This window comes from Cyanistes caeruleus, chromosome 11 (genome assembly GCF_971803275.1).
Source record: "Cyanistes caeruleus chromosome 11, bCyaCae1.hap1.1, whole genome shotgun sequence".
Taxonomy (NCBI): domain Eukaryota; kingdom Metazoa; phylum Chordata; class Aves; order Passeriformes; family Paridae; genus Cyanistes; species Cyanistes caeruleus.
The window spans coordinates 13,363,728-13,380,986 of NC_141711.1; the positions used below are offsets into that span (position 1 = coordinate 13,363,728).

Below are 17,259 nucleotides of genomic sequence, written 5' to 3' on the forward strand. Positions count from 1 at the left end.
TAATTCAACATAAAGACAGATTTAGTTTTAAATGAAACAGACATTAGGAGGAGATTATCCTATTAAAGTAGAAGGTTGCATCCTCCATAACAGAGGAAAGAAAACCAAAATGGGAATAGAAAGTTAGTAACTGCTTATGCAAACAGATTACAATACATGCATAATATACAATAATATATGCATAGAACAATACATTTCTGTGCTGTAAACACAAGTATGATTATATGTGCATATATGCAAATCAAATGCAAGTGTTTATGCATATATGCATATTTGTACCACACAAATGTTATCAGACAAGAGTAGCCATACCTGGTTGTGTGCACAGTATTTACTGTAAGCAACAACTCATGTATAAAGGCACTGAGAGCAGGCAGTAGACTCCATCACGTATAAAAGACATTATTTATCAAGAGCTGAAAGATGGGTTCTGTTTTCACTTCAGAAAAAAGAAAACCCATTGTAGTGGAGGAAGTCAGAAAACCAAACTGTTACAGGCACAATACAGTTTTCCCTTTTTCTGAATTCTTCTCCTCTTACTCCACACTTGTGGAGAAATTCACACACGTAGCACTTTAGCCTTGAGCTAAGTCCACCTCAGAAAATTTCTTAGTCCAACTCAAATGTTTTCTTTAAAGGCATCATCTGAACATGGAAACGGGCAGGTGAATCGATGCCAAATGCAAAAAGACTTTCAAGATCTCTAGTGAGCTTTTGACTGACCTTTTGCCCTTCCTCTGAACAAAAACAAATAGAGAAAAAAAAAAAAAACAACACCAAACTTGAACACAGTCCTCTGTTAAAAGCTAATATCCACATGGTATATGTCATTAAAGAGAGCTGTCTCACATGATCTCTAATTCACAAATACTGGGAGCAAGCAGCCACAATTTCTCCATTTTCACAACATAAAATGGTAACAAAATTAATGTCAGGAAGAATTGCTACAAGTAAAATTCTTTCATCCTTAAACTGCAGTGATCCAATATCACAATATAAACTATAATCACATTAAAGTGTGACCTATATATTTCAAAACAAGCCCTTTTTAAAAATTAAATTTCTACATTGAACACTATAAAAGGGTTGCTGCAGAAATTGCAGATATCTGTGAATTGTAAATACATGACCTAAATCCTGTATAACAGGTTAGAGCAGTTTAAAGCCTTTCTGAAAGTTTAACTAGTTAGCCTCTGACTTGGTTTATTACCTTGACTCTGAGAAGTGGAAACTTTTTCTTTTTTACATTCAAACAAACAAGAGGAAAAAGTTGCAACTTTTTTTTTTTTTTTTTTTTAAATTTGCCAAATACAGTCAGGTCAAGTTTTGTCAAGTGAGGGAGTTACAGTCAGATGGATTGAAATGAGGATTTCATATTAATAACTACCACACAAACGAGATGCTTCACACTTTTGAATACAAAGTGACCCCTATTGCTTTTACTCAGATTATTTTCATGAGCACATAAATAAGCATTTACAAACTAGAGTTCTTTATTATCTGCTGGTGAATTCAGTTAATCAATCCAATTTATAACCTTTTCTAAAATCAAGAGTATTTTCATTCTCTGAAATATCAATAGTCACAACCTTGATTAAGAATAATAAAGTCAGTATATGAAAGCATCATGTTCTTCTGGGGCTGGAATTCTCAACACATTTCACCTAGGCTTAAAAATCCAGGTTCAAGGTCTTTCCTCAATAAAAAACAGTGGGGACAAAAAAAAAAAGTCTTTGCTCCCATCAGGTAAATTTTCATCCTATTGCTGATTTGAGACTTGGCTGATAGAACGTCCTATATGTCAGCAATTCAGTTTAATACTTGCTACAAGTTCCTCTGAAATAAACTGTGGAGTTTTGTCTGACATTACCCCTTCTGGGAGGCCATAGGAAACAAATAATTTTGCTAACAATAACAGTAATAGTCCTCTGGTCTGACCCTTTATTGAGCAGAGGAAGAGATGCCTGTCTGTGTGTAAAAGCCAGCAGGTACCTCTGATGGGGGTGTTTGCTTCACACCCTGCCAAGAGGCAGCTTTAGAGCAAAGTGTGATCCTTCCCTGGCCCTCCAGCACTGCAGGTATTTCTATTTTACCTTCACCCCTGGTAAATTGTGCCATTTGGGTGCTTTTATTCAGCTCCAGCCACACCAAAGGACCTCCTCTTCCTGCTTTCCAGTAGTGCCTCTTCTTCCCTCAGGTGCTTGTCCCTAAACAATACACATGATACAGATCTGTTTTACTTGCTCCTAGTTTGCCATCTGGGTAAAGCAGGTTTTGTTAAAATTATTGTGACTGGAGCTCAGGGAGGATCCCTGGCTATTTGCTGCCTCCTGGTTCATGGAGCTGTGGGTCAGGAGGAGCCAACTGAAGGAAAATGGACCTTGCTGCACAAAGCTGTTCTGAAGAGACCTTTGCTGTACTGCCAGGCACAGCAGAGACAGGAGCCTGCACACCTGTAAGCACCAGGGGAAAGAGAATTTCCTGGTTTTCTGATTTAGAAAAAGCAGACTTAGGGATCTTGATGGAAATACACAGATTTTGCTGCAACTTAAAAAAATATCTTAGATTAAAGAGCAAGACTAAAACAATGGAGCATTGCAAGAATACAGGTAAAAAAGTAGTGGGATTTGTTTTCAAACTCCTTTTAACCAGAAAAAAAAAAATCTTTACTAAAAACATTTTCTTATTCTATTTTGTATTGTAAAATATTACTCTCAGAAAGTGGAGGCCCCCTGAGGTTCACAATATGCTTGGTGTCAGTAAGACATGTTGAGAATTCCACGTCTAAATTCAGGTCAACCTGGGGTCCCGTCACACCATCTAACACAGAATAAATAACTGCAGGAGGTTTTTCAATACTGGTGTGCACACACTGGCATGCTTTCCACATTTGCAAATAATCTAGCATTGTTTTGAGCCCTTCATGGAAATGTGTTTGGTATTACCAGAAAAAGAAAAATTAGACACTACTAGAGTGGTAAAAAACCACAAGACAGGCAAAGAGATACAACATTAAGGACTTTGCACAATTTTTTGGATGAGATACCTGTGACACCAACATGATTGAACCAAACAAAACTCCAGAGATCTGAAATACTGTCTTTAGAGCAGGAATGAGTCACAGGACCAGTAGTTCTCATAAGTACCTCGTAAAAGGCCATCTCCTTTCACCCTTATCAAAAGAAGTTTGTAAAGACTGATTTTGTAAATGATTTAATAATAATTGAAAAGCAAAAGGTTAAAATATTTTAGACCTGTTTCAACAATTTATTCAAACCATTATGTAGCTGCATGCCCTTGATTTCCAAGAAACCAAGTCCAAAAGTTTTAAAGGAAAACACAGTAGAATTATAGACTTATTGTTCTGTTGGATCAGAATTCAACCTGATGTTTGTTTGAAGAACAGCAAAAAAAAATCTTCTGCAAGAGTAAGTTATACTCAGTAGTTTCTTACTATGTCTAAAACCATGGGTTCTATTACTAATGAAACAAGAATAACATATATAATTATGATATCAACTTTCCATTTCTATTTTTCTAATGATTTCATGGAATTACTGTTATAAAAAGTATACTTTTGCAATTACTTATGTTTAAACACTGGAAAAAAATAAAGACTCTTATTTTACATTCACTGGCCTCATTTCCACAGTCCTTTTCTCCCACCAAGCTTTTAAAAGTCACAGAAAAACAGCCCTGCAGACTTGATTGTTCCACAATCAGATACAATACAAATCAAAAAAAAGTAACTGCAAACATATCAGTAAATAATCAGCAAGTCTGGATATGGTTTTGATAATAAAGACATTTCTATAAATACTTTCTGAGCTGCACTAAATTTAACCTTAATGCCTTGCTAAATTTATGGTGTTTTTAATGTTCATGTTCATCCCATCCATGTCACATACTGACTCTTCAGGAAAGATATGAAGTGCTGTGGCAAACATGGAGAAATGCAAAACATTTCATACTTTGCTAGCAGGTTTCCTCAGCTCTTCCTATAAATAGCAAAAGCTTGGGAAAGAATAGAAATAATATTCCAATTCTCTATTTTAGAGCAGAAAATTTAAACTTTCTGCTTTAAAATCTACTTACTCAGTTGCTATAAGATACAGCATTTAAATATTATGATTTTGACAATTTCTCTTGCAATCTGTGCACTTATTCTCCCCCATCTATGTACTACAGGCATCATAGAAAATTATATGCACACACTGAGGAAGAAATAAAATTCAGCCTCCTACTGGGATGTTCCTGACATTAAGATTTCAGTATAAATATTAAAATAGTGACATTAACCTGCAGCTTCCTAGGCCAACATCTCTAAAAAAATGCACTTGATTTTTCAAGGGATTTAACACCAAATCCTTCATTGTTCACATAATTGTTTTACTGTGCTACCACATATTTTTTCAGTAACTACAGCATTTTAGTCAAGGATAGACTGTGCTCTGCATACAAAGTACACCCATCAGAGGAAATTTAAATGTTGCTATGGAGAAGAGAGTTATAAAACATAGATGAAAACTACAATTCTACTTCTCTTTAAAAAGAATTCCTATAGATGACAGAAAGGAAAGAATTTAGCTCCTGTGAAATATGAAAAAGAGAACACACAGGATCTGTAAAGGCATTGGATTGGAATTAAGAAATAGCAAAATAAAAAGTTACATAAACTGAAGAACTTTTAATAAAATGGCTCCACTCTTTGAAGATTTGATACATTTTCTAAAATACATTATCTGCTTATTAATGCAAATGACTGAAGAATTCCTAAAGCAGTCTATGAATCTTTTCATAAAATGAGAATCAGCACAAAAAGGATCTAAATATTCTCAACTTTTAAAATGGTTATTTAAGTCATATCTGTCTGCATCTGCTCTCTGAGCTTTATGTGGAAATGAACAGACAAGAAGTCCATACTCATATATTCTGTGAGTCTATGCCTGTGACTCTTTCATTTGTATAAACTAACTCTTCTCTCTTTTTAATGAATGAAAAATATTTACAGAAAAGATTATACTTAAATTAAACCAAGTGATTACTTTAAACATGAGGTTTTGTTAGAAACTTTATTAATAAATATTTTTTATAGAATTCTACTAATTGCATGGATAAGCCACATGACTACAAATCAAAGTAGCAGACCTGACACTCCATGAACATTCCACACACCATGACCAAAATTTTGGCCTCATGTGTGAGGCCAAACACAAATTTTGTGTAAAAGGGAACAAGTCTTATTTTCATTATTACTCCAATAACTAAATACTCCTAAGCAGAAATTTTATCCATAGTCAATTCTGCTTATATATGCAAACATATATTCTGTATAAACATTACTATATTTATATTTTCCTATAGAAATTACTGATACAACTATTGTCTACTGTATAGTAGGTCTATCCTTCCTAATTAAAAGCTGTACAAATACTCATTCATGGAATTGGAATAATTTTCTAAATATAGACAAGTCCAGGCAAAACTTAATATTTGTAACTTAATGGTTGTAAGATACACATCACTGATACTAAAGGATTCAATTCACATTCAAATTTGTATATCTAGTCTTTTTATCTCTTACAAAAAAAGAAAGGGAGGAAGAGAAGGAAGGGAAAAAGAATCAACCTCAGAAGACAGGTGCATACACACACACTCATTCATTTGTTCATCTCACATAAATGCTTTTCCACATTTGGGAAAAGGGCAGGTTCTTTGAAAGTCCTCCTACAGACAAAAAATCATTTCTTGATCATAAGTCCTCTTAGGAGCCAGTCACACATCCTCTTTCTCTCATGGTAAAATCAACTCTGTCCTCAAAGCCAACCCAAGCAAGAGCGTCACACAATATCTGTTAGAGTCAATGAGGATGCTGCAGTGAGTTTAGTGGGGTTTTGATCTTGCACTGTATTAAATCTTGCTCTACATATCAATGTAAGACCAACATCTAAAGATAACTCCTTTCTGAAGATAGATGAAAGTGTGTTTGATCTACTGAATGTGTAAAGCAAGCCAGAATGTCTCCTAAAAAATCAGATTTACTAATTGTGTTTGTGATTTTTAGCATGTTACTCTGATTGTATTAAATGGGATTGTACTTCTAGAAGAGATGTATTGCTCTGTAGTCTGTTTTGCAATCATCCAACACAGCCTAAGAAGGGAATAGCTAAGGATATAGCTGAATTATCCCAAACCATTGGTTTTCTCCATCTTTTTTCCACAAAGCAATACCATTTATTCTGCATGTCCAGAGCACTGCTCAGGCAGAAGCAGTGGAAGGTGTATCCAGACTCATTTTCCATTCCTCTGGCCCTCTCCCCTACTGTCCCAAACAATCTGTGCCTCTAAGGGCTCTTAGAAACCTGAGACCATTTCTGCTTTGCTGTGGTGGGGTTCACAACCTCACAGGAGTGAAGGTTTCTGCCATGACATAACTTTGGAATTAAGCACAATTCATACCAGTTTTACCTCATGGATCTTGCATTTAATGAAGAATCTTTTGCTGGCCTTTATGTGCAAACAGCATCATTTCAGGTTCCCAGCATTTTGGACTAGGACTACAAAATGTGCAGTAAAGAAACAGGTAGGAAGTTACTTATGTCAAGCAGTTTTCTGTAGAAGCAAACGTTTCCTTATTTGCAGGGGACACTATTTACAGGTATGGAGACAAGACTGACCCCTTATGAAGTTCACAACTAATTTTGTGTCAAGGATTCAGGGTTAAGAATAAAAATATTTGTATTCTGTAAAAAAACTGCCCTGACATCAGAGGACTAACAGGACTTATTTACAATATTTAATTCAAGATGATTTTGCTTTCCATTTTCTTCATTTAAGCTTCTTATTGTGGCAGTTGTTTTGGGGTTTTGTTTGTTTATTCTGTTTGGTTTTGGTTTTGTTTGGTTTTTTTACTTTATGATGAAATCAATGAACTTGTAATTGAAAAAACAAGCTTCAGCTAATACCAGGACCAAACAAGGCACCTGCAAAACTACTGTGAAATGTTTAGCACACAACACTTGGGGAAAAATAGAAAAATAACTGATTGATTTCAAATGTCTGAAATTCAGCATGACCAGAAACATGACCAGAAACATGACCAGAAAAATCAGGCATAGGGAAAAAAAATCATCACTGAGAATCTCATCAGTAAGAGTGTGTAATTAATCTGTCTACTTTTGTTAACTAGAGGACTAAATTTATCTTGTAGGAAATTAATCTGGGCTGCAAAAGATTCTAGGAATATCAAAGTGAAGGAAAATGGAGTTGGGTTTGGAGGAGGGAAGGTTGTAATTAATGGGACTTTACTCTTTCTCTTACTTGCTTTAAGTCCTTCCAAATTTCAATTTTGAAATTGACTTCCTGATTCTAGAAGTTTGAGGCAAAGACTGGAATCAGTATAAGGCTCTAAGTGATGGAACCAATTATCTTTTAGAATTAAAATACTGGACATTTTCAGAGGGAAAAATCTGTTTGGCTGCCTAACAAATACATTCAGAATAATTATTGTATTTTATTAGGGTTTTTTTCCTCCCCCACTGATTGCTTCTGAATGAGCAGAATTTTTTTACAGATTTTATATTCAGCTGGCATAAAACACCTTGAAGGCAATGTCAGTAAGCAATGGCCCAGAACTGCTCTGTGTGGAGCAGGAGGCTGGAGGGCAGAACAAGATAGACACCACACACTCATGAGAACATTTGAGATGATAAACAACAAGAGATTATTTCAAAGGAAGAAAGGCTGCACAAAAATATTAGGATCATTTCATTTGCTGAGAAGAAGAAATCCACAGATATGGTAATAGATCAAGGGCACCAGAAACCAGCAGGAAAGGCAGTTTGTGCACAACAATTAACTGAGAAGCTTCAAAGCTTTCAAAAAAAACTTTATTCCCAATCAAAGACAATCATCTTTTGTCTCGTTTATCGATTTGCCTCTGAAAGGGATAAGCACTGATGAGTCCATCCAAGACACATCTGAAAAAGTTCAGATGAAGCATAAAGAAAAAGAAGGAACAAATTATTTTCAAAACCAGTGCATAAAAATACTACATGAAGCCCAGGCACTGGGCTCAGGTAGAAGTTTAAAAGTGCTGTTCTTTATCAGGGAAGAGGGATGCTCTCAAAAACCAGGAATAAATCTCCATAAAAATTTTGTCCAGGTTTTGCATACAAATTTGAGAATTAAATGCTCCGTGTGTGTTTTGGAAATAAATTAACATTATGCTAAAATACTATGCTCTAATATCAAGATGACCACCAGGTGGTTTCCAAATTAGCAACGTGTGGTTTCAGGCTGACATGACAGGCAAAGCAACTGATTTTATCAGCTAACAGAGATGTACAAGAGCAGAAGGCACGTTTAAGTCTCTAACTGTTAAAAGCATTATTTTTAAGCTCCTAATCTAAAAATAGATTCATTTTTCTATAAATTTTTTCTATCATCTTGTTGGTATTACACATGTGGTTAGTGCTGCCATCAGAAAGGACAAAATGACACCATCAATGCTGCATCCTGTTCACTGACTCTGCTTTGAGGACCAGGTTCTGTCTTCATACCCCCCTAAGAAGCCCAAGCTAATGCACCTCACCATTCTAGTGTCACATTGAGATTTTATAGCTTTATTGAAACAGCCATGGAGCATTTTATGGACTCTTCATATTGCAGGATGAATTCATCAGGTCCTATAAAGGTTCACTCACTCTGGAGAAAGAGCTGCAGTTCTCTTGCTGCTGTATTTTGGAAGTTTTTTGTTGTTACTCTGCACATATTGAAAGTTCAAAGCTTCCCAAAGGCCCGTGTGACCTGATGGCCAGTAACGAAGGCTCTGATTTGTTGGAAGCTAGCAAATCTGACAGCATTTCTAGATGATCTAAGTTACATTCAACCATGCAGTTTTTCATTTTTTAATACACTGCATGTGAAATCTAGATCAAGGAAACATTTTGGCCTAAGGTAAAGTTACCCATCATCTTCTCCTCTCTTCTCCTTTACTGCATTATCCAGCAGGTCAAGAAAACCTTACCCCTCCTTCACTACAAGAACACATTAAAAAAGGTCTCAAAATTCTTTCACCTGTCTCAGAGCTAGAGCTGTTTGCAGACACTAAGGTTGTTTTTAGGCATAGTAGAACCTAAAATGGAATAAATACCATCATCTTGTAGTACACGGCAACATTTTCATGAGCATAAACCCCCTGATTATTGAAAAATCAGATTTCACTATCTTCATTTTCTTAAACTAGATTATAACACAAAAAGGACAAGGTGAAGGAGGTAAAGGCTAAACTTTTTTTTTTTTTACAAAGACAATTTGTTGTCCACTGTGACTCAAATTTCTGAGGTTTTATACAAAATGTTAGAATGTTCCCTCAGTCAACAGAAGTATAATCCCAGCACCTTAAACTAAGATTTTTTTTTATTATTATTTTTTTTTTTTAACTGACACAATGAACATTTCTTCTGGTTTACATCAGCATAACTCCAGGTTATGTAAGACAGATACTACTGATTTACTAGAGAGTAAAATAAGGAAGAATAATAATCAATAAATGTAACCCATGTGGAATAGAAGCATATAGCTGACTTAGGCAGTTTACTTCTACTTTTTGGACAGTTTTATGGAATAAACCTGTCAACATAGAAATCTGAGGCCTTTATTATTACTCAGAGTTCATTGGCTGCAAAAGAACAAAAAGACATTAGAAAGCTCTGTAATTTGTGCTGGTTTTTGGTATTAGTATACACTTTCTAATGTGTATGCTGGTTTAGTATTTATGTGCCACTAAATAAAAAGAAAAATCCTATTCTGTAGAAGTTCTTAAATGCAATGGCCCTGCAGAGTCCTTGTGGCAACGCTTACTAGAGAGCCCTTGCACATTTTAATGATTTTCCTAGAACTAGCAAATATAAACTAGTATTTAGGGTGAATACATTTCCCTACAACCCAAAACCTGACATCAGGGCAGGTGAAATGGGTGTTATAAATTCCAGAGAAAATACTTATGAGTTCTAAACTTTCCCCTGATGGCACTGATGTTGCTGAAGATCATTTACCAACTGGATAGATCATCTTTAAACTAATCCTTCGTGAAAATCCCTGCTTGGAAAGATCTGATCTGACAAAATACAGCGGTGTAGACCAAGGCCAAACACCTTGTTGTCAAGCAGCAAAAACTTCCGTAAGAAACATCCTTTAATTCCTTGTATATTTCTGAATAATTTCTCTGCAAATTACTAACTTTAAAGAAAATACTTGTCGTAATGACTGTGATAAACATGAACTCCAATGTTTATGCTTATTGTACACATGACTGAGTTGTATGTGAAAACTCCTGATTATACAAAAAAAACTATAAATAACTAAAGACTTCCATATCTGCAGAACAATAGACAAAAGAGAAAATTATTTCCTTTTATTGTCTTCTCTTTTTTTTTGCACTGAATTCTGCCACCGCAGCAAAGCTCAAAGAGTACCAATCATTTAATAAGCCTTTCTTATTATTGCAGGTTTTTACTCCAACAGTGCAGATAAATTACATTTCATCTTCACTGCCCTCTTCCTTCCAGAAAGTCAAGGAATGATAAATATGAGATCAAAGGATGGGATTTAGTACATTATACTAAATTCATTGCTTTCCTACATTATCATTTACCCTAAAAAATCTATTACATGAAAACTATAGACAGAAACACACTGGAAAAAGGTAATATATCTGACAAAATAATACAATACAATCTCCTTATAATTAACTCAACGCCACTCAGAGTAGAGGCAGTAAAATAAAAGATGGGCAGTTTTGAATGTCATTAAGTAATTTCCATTAAGGATAAACCCGTCCTCCTAAATGCTGGATTCACCATAGCACATAGGGAAGAAACAAATTCTTTCTCTAGTCAGTGATTTGTCATCTTTGAATCTTATTTCTGTGTCACAACAAAACCAGAAAATTCCCTGTGAAACAAGGTGGAGACGCAAAGCATTTTTTGTCCTCTTAGTCGAAGGCACTGTAAGTCATTGGCAGATCCCAGCTGGAAGTGGTCCCAGGCTGCTCTATCTCCAGTGTGCAGGTGTCTGCAAATGGGACCAATACCCTTTTGGCATGAATATGCCTGTTAATCAAATTCAACAGCAGAGCAATTCTTTGTAATTTGTATGTAGTAACTGGTGGGAGAACATCCAGCAGGTGAAACCTACTGACATTTGTAATTCTATGGATTCTTATTCAAATACATCCAATCAGTTTTCATCTCAGGAAACAGTTTTCATTATTTATCAGCAGTTCTGGCTGACCAGAGAGGATCCAGTTGACTGCAAGTTACAAAATATTACACCTCTCTAGAACAAGGGTCAGTGAGGGAAAAGCTTTGACGCTGTTTCCCACAGGATTCTCCTGGAGAAGTGGGCTGCCCGTGGCTTAGACAAGTGCACAGTTTGCTGGGTAAAAAACTGGCTGGATGACTGTGTCCAGAGAGTGGTAATGGGGTTACATCCACCTGGCAGCTGGTCATCAGTGCTGTTCCCCTGGGATCAGTACTAGGGCCAGTCTTGTTTAATGTCTTTATCAGTGATACTGTGAGGGGATCAAGGGCACCCTCAGTAAATTTGCAGATGACTCCAAGATGGGTGGGAGTGTTGATCTGCTGGAGGGTAGAAGGGCTCTGCAGAGGGCAGGATGGATTGATGGGCTGAGGCCACTGGTATGGGGTTCAACAAGGTAAAGTGATGGGTCCTGTGCTTGGGCCACAGAAACCCCACACAGCTTTCCAGGTTTGGGGCAAAGTCTAGAAAGCTGTCCAGTGGAAGAGGGCAATGGGGTGTAAGTCAAAAGCAGGTAAATCTGAGTCCAGGTGGCCAAGAAGGCCAGTGGCATCCCAGCTGTATCAGCAGTGTGTGGCCAGCAGGACCAGGGCAGTGATTGTCCCCCTGCACTGGGCACTGTTGGGGCCACAGCTCAAATCCTGGGTTCAGATTTGGGCCCCTCACTACACAAAAGACATTGAGGTGCTGGATTGTGCCTGGGGAAGGGCAGTGGAGCTGGGGAAGGGGCTGGAGCACAAGTCTCCTTGGCAGTAGCTGGGAGTGTTTAGCCTGGAGAAAAGGAGGATCAGGGGGGACCTTATGGCTCTTCAACACCTGAAAGGAGATTGTAGCCAGGTGGGGGTTGGCTCTTCTCCCAGGTGTAACAAGTGACAGGACAAGAGGAAGCAGCCTCAAGTTGCACCTGGGAAGGTTTATATGGGATATTAGGAAAAATTTCTTCCTAACAGAATTCCATGAAATCAAGTTTAACCGAACACAAGCAATCACTCCATGATTCTCGAGACCCAGACACTTGTGTGGGAAATCTGGAGAACTGAACACTATCATTTGAAAGACCAGTAATCAATTTTTGCATTGATCTACCCTATCTTACCATGTCCTTTCATTCTCTGCCCTTTCAAAGCAACTGGTGATTCTTACCTATTACTTTAAATGTAAAATATATGAGGAAGGAATTGCTATTTAATCCTGTAATCATCCATCATCTACTGTGGTAGGACCTTGGTGATTTATTAAAATTGGCAGGTCATGATAATAATATCAGCAGTGGTCAGTGGCAAAATTGAAGTCAGGGATATAAAGAAGAAAATACACGCTAAAACGATCAGTACAACCCAAAACCAAGAGTGACCTTAGGAAACAGCAAAAGCCAGTGTGGACATCACAGCATTCTGCAGGAGAGTGGAAAGAGAAGATAATTACATTGTACAAGAACAAGCTGATATGGTTATTGGGAAACAGTTATTTTTTTTTAAAGAATTATGATCAAGGATGACAATTTCTTCAAGTGTGATTTAAGTTTAAACATCAGAACATATAGTCAATGAAGATTTGGAAGGTTAGACAGGTGTCACAGCACTTAAACATGGTAAAGCAGACTTACTCTCATTGGAAGTATTATTTAAAATAAAAAACTAAATAGTAAAATAATCCTCTATCAAATACTGAGAATATTTCAAAAAGAGAGAAGACTTTACTTTGTTTAAAGCAATATTTCTGTAGGAACTAATCTGATTCAAAATTAGATATTTAATCTCTCTTTCATCCAGTGATAAAAGATGAGCAGAGACCAAGGTCATACTGAAGTTACCCCATCATATAAAATAATAAAGTATTAGAAAAGAGAATATTTTGGCAATATACAGCTAAAAGCCAAGATGTAACACTCCTATGATTTCCTTTCAATGGTTTAACATAATGCTTGTCTCATTTGAACCACACAGGGAGCAGAGCTGCTTAGGACCCAGATTTGCTGTGGCATTACAGCTACTTGCTGATGTCGCAGGAAGATAAAAATAAGTTCTATATAAAAGCCTCCAAGTGCAAAGAACTGTAAAATGCATTTAAAGACATCAACTGCATATCTCAAACTTTGAGGAAGAACAATTTGCATTCTGCATTTCTCATGTAAATGTACCCTATGAAAAATAATTATAATAGTAATCCGATTCAATGGAAATAAAGTAGTGTAATATTTATAGTCTGTGCCAGAGTTATAATGACTGTGGGGCGAGAAGTGAAGTGTCTCAGCATGTTCCACATGTTTTTAACACTGTTTCTAAAGGCTCTGGAGGCTATTAAATTTAATGAACCCATCTGCTATGAAATAGAGGTCCAAACATAATCTGTTTTCTCAGTGCCATGTAATACAGATGGCATTCCATGTTCCGCATCCCCAGCAGGAAATTTTATGTTCCTATTTAAGTGCAGGACTCTTGGTTTTGGTTCTGATGTTTTAAACATCTTTTTGATGTATTACTTATAGCATTTTACAGTGTAAATACTATGTAGTGCAATACACATGAAAAGTGTTAATTCATTAAACTAATTATTGCTATTTCCTTACAACAGTTTTTCTGTGACTTTGACAACTAGCAATTAGCTCTCTGTAGTAATATTCTTTGCTTAATGCAATCACTGGAAATTGCCCTAATACTGTAAGTTCCAGTATTAGCAGTGGAGGAAAACAAACATGTAATTTATCAAAAGAAGCAGTTTCCTTCACAAAGTTTAAATATACATATTCTTGTGTACATAATGCATGCATAGGTGCTCCCTGTGATGAAACTTTTCTTGTGTGTATTCTGTTTCCATGGAATAATCATTTTATTTTAAGTGTCCTATCTCCATTAGGTCCTTATGGGATTTATTTTCCTGTGCATGCCCCAGATTTGATTTCAGGGGTCTCAATTTGTGTGTTTTATTGGGACACATTGCACTCAGACTCTTGTCTTGGTGTGTGAATGTGGGATCTGAGCACAAATACAAATGGCACAACATTCCCTGCACTGATGAACACCCTGCTCCTGAGCAGGAGTAAATCAGATGTTCATTTCCTAACATAAAAAACCAACATTCATTGTTGTTTTCAATTGCATCTGAAAGACAATTGGAGTTCATGAATTTTATTCAGTTTAGAGGTTCATTCATTGACTATCTCCAGAACTCATTATGTTTTGACAGTTGACACAGATCTTACTGAATTTGAAACAGTTCATATGTTTCATGATAATTCATTTATTCTGGATCCAGCAGTAAAACAAACAGATTAGAACTGTTTGGGAGAAAATGAGAGTACTTAATTATAGCAACTGAAAAATTTGGGCCACAGAACTCATAAAAGCCTTGGCTCAAATGCATCCTTTTTTTATGAGGCAGTCAGTGAAGATTTCCACAGACAGTACACTAATCATCAGCATAGGGGGATATTGCACCTCCCTGGAAATGTGTGCATAACCTGTTTTTGCAGGTTTTTAAATGAGTGCACAAGCAGCTGCACTGATCAGCACTGTCAGTGGCTCTAGCACTGTCCCAGACCTACGAGGTCCCAGTGCAGACACATCAGACTGTCACTGCTGCAGCTTGGAACTGCAACTGGGCTCCCGTGGAAGCTTCAAGGTGAAATGGTCAGAACTGTTGTACTTTTCCAGGAAAATGAATCCAAACCGAAGTGCTGATACAAAGGCATTTCCTGGGCTGCTTTCGACTTTTCTCCCCTATCAGAGCCTTCAAAAGACCACTGAGAACTGTAGAAGATGAAGCAGAGCTTGAAGAACCTTATTTTATGAACAAGCCTACCTACCTGATGGAAGGCCTGATATCCATACATTAGATTTTTCTTTCCTAACCCAATTCACTCAAATGTCAAAGCAAGAAAAGGAAATTCCCACGGGAACCTCAGAGGCACTTGGAGGCGATGACATTCTCTGATAAAGAGCTGTAAATTCTTAGAGATTAAGAAATGCTGGACACAAAGGGAAGGCTAGAGCATATAACCAAATCCAAAGTGGGACTGGAAAAGAAGCAACACAGATTTCTAGTTTGCAGTGTATTAAAAAAAAAATAAAATTACTGTGTGTAAATTTTCTTATCTCAGCTGCTGATTAATGACACTTCCTGACATTCAGCTCTGCAATGATTACTATTTACTTACTTTAGATGTATGTGAATGTTCTGAACACACCAATGCATTTTAATGCCTACCAGTTCTGCAATCTAGAAGTTACTTTCTTGAAAGAGAGGCCCAGGGAACCTTTACTGTTACAGAAATGCTAAGTATACCCACTTACAGTAATAGCACAATTAACTCGTGCCACCAAAAGTATTTGAAGATATCTCTGGGAATAGAAGCTAGTGGAAATAGGGTGCTATTTAATCTTTGTTACCATATAAAAGCTCTTCTGTGAATTGAACACAAACTGTGTGAGTGGAAGAAGCACTAAACAGCATTTTAATACCTCACCAGAAAGTCCTGGGTAGAAGAATATTCCTAGTGTAGCAGCTTTCAGTCTGGAGAACCTTCTCTTATAACTCTGTCTGGATATAGATATAGATAGATATAGATATAGATATAGATATAGATATAGATATAGATATAGATATAGATATAGATAGATATATAGATACAGATTATAGATAGATATAGATATAGATTATAGAGATAGAGATAGAGATAGATATAGATATAGATATAGATATAGATATAGATATAGATATAGATAGATATAGATGATATATATATAGATATAGATATAGATATAGATATAGATATAGATGATATAGATATATATATAGATATAGATATAGATATAGATATAGATATAGATTATATAGATATAGATATAGATATAGATATAGATATAGATATAGATATAGATGATATAGATGATATAGATTATATAGATGATATAGATGATATAGATGATATAGATGATATAGATGATATAGATATAGATAGCCTCTCTGTAGTTGGGTCATAATCCCCCTCTGTCAGAAGAACCGTATGCTAGAATTTAAGTTTTCACACACTAAATATTTGGATTCTGATGTGACAGTTGAGAGGCAAGAGCTTCCTATAATTGCTTCAACATTTCTGCAAAGAATTTGGATCAGAGTAAAAAGTATGCCTGCAGAGTACTTGATTTTTTTTAAGAACAAAGATGATAAATTGATTTTTTTTTTACCATATACGTAATAATGTAATTGTAACACCCATCAAAAGTATTTTAAAAATCATTACTAAAGGCTTTACTTCAGTGAAACTATCTCAATTTACTGCCCATAAAGAGAAATAAGGTTCCTCATTGCCTGCCTAGGACAGCATCAGTCTCTTGATCAGGAAATACTTTCAAATATTACCTCCTTGAAAAGAGGAAAGAAATGAGGAAAATATATTTATATTTACAAATATGCATATATACAGCAGAAACTGTAGAATTGAACTAAAAGCCATAATAGAATGTATGTCTGTGATAATGTGGGGATAATGAAAATGAAGAATCAACACATGGTACTCTAACACAGAAGGAAATTACAAAGAGCAAAAGCACTCACCATTCACATTATGATGAACCATGACCTGTAATGACTCAGAGTACTGCTGTTTTAAATGAACTCTTAAATTCTGGAGCACCAGACACTCTTCTCAAAAATATTCAGTGAAACAATAATTTGCTCTTTTTAAGCAAGGAACTCCTCTGATTGGAAACTGAATAGAGATGATGTGGTAGTTTGCCTCAATCTGCTCACAGCTGGAGACCAACAGCCTGGAGATGAACTCAACGGTACATTAGATCCAGAGGATATATTCAGGTACACTTATGAGGAGCAAATTCCACCAGGAAGAGTTAAGAAAGGTCCAAGTAGGTCAAATTGGACACCCCAATAAACAAATTCTCAATCACAAACTTTTAAACAGTAGGAACTCAGGGGCCA

The 17,259-nt window shown here is 36.2% G+C and overlaps 1 protein-coding gene across 2 annotated transcripts in view; it reads right to left on the minus strand.

Moving 5' to 3' along the window:
* Window positions 1-17,259, minus strand: part of CACNA2D3 (calcium voltage-gated channel auxiliary subunit alpha2delta 3) — a 413,270-nt gene that overhangs the window by 115,402 nt on the left and 280,609 nt on the right. The window lies entirely within an intron of this gene.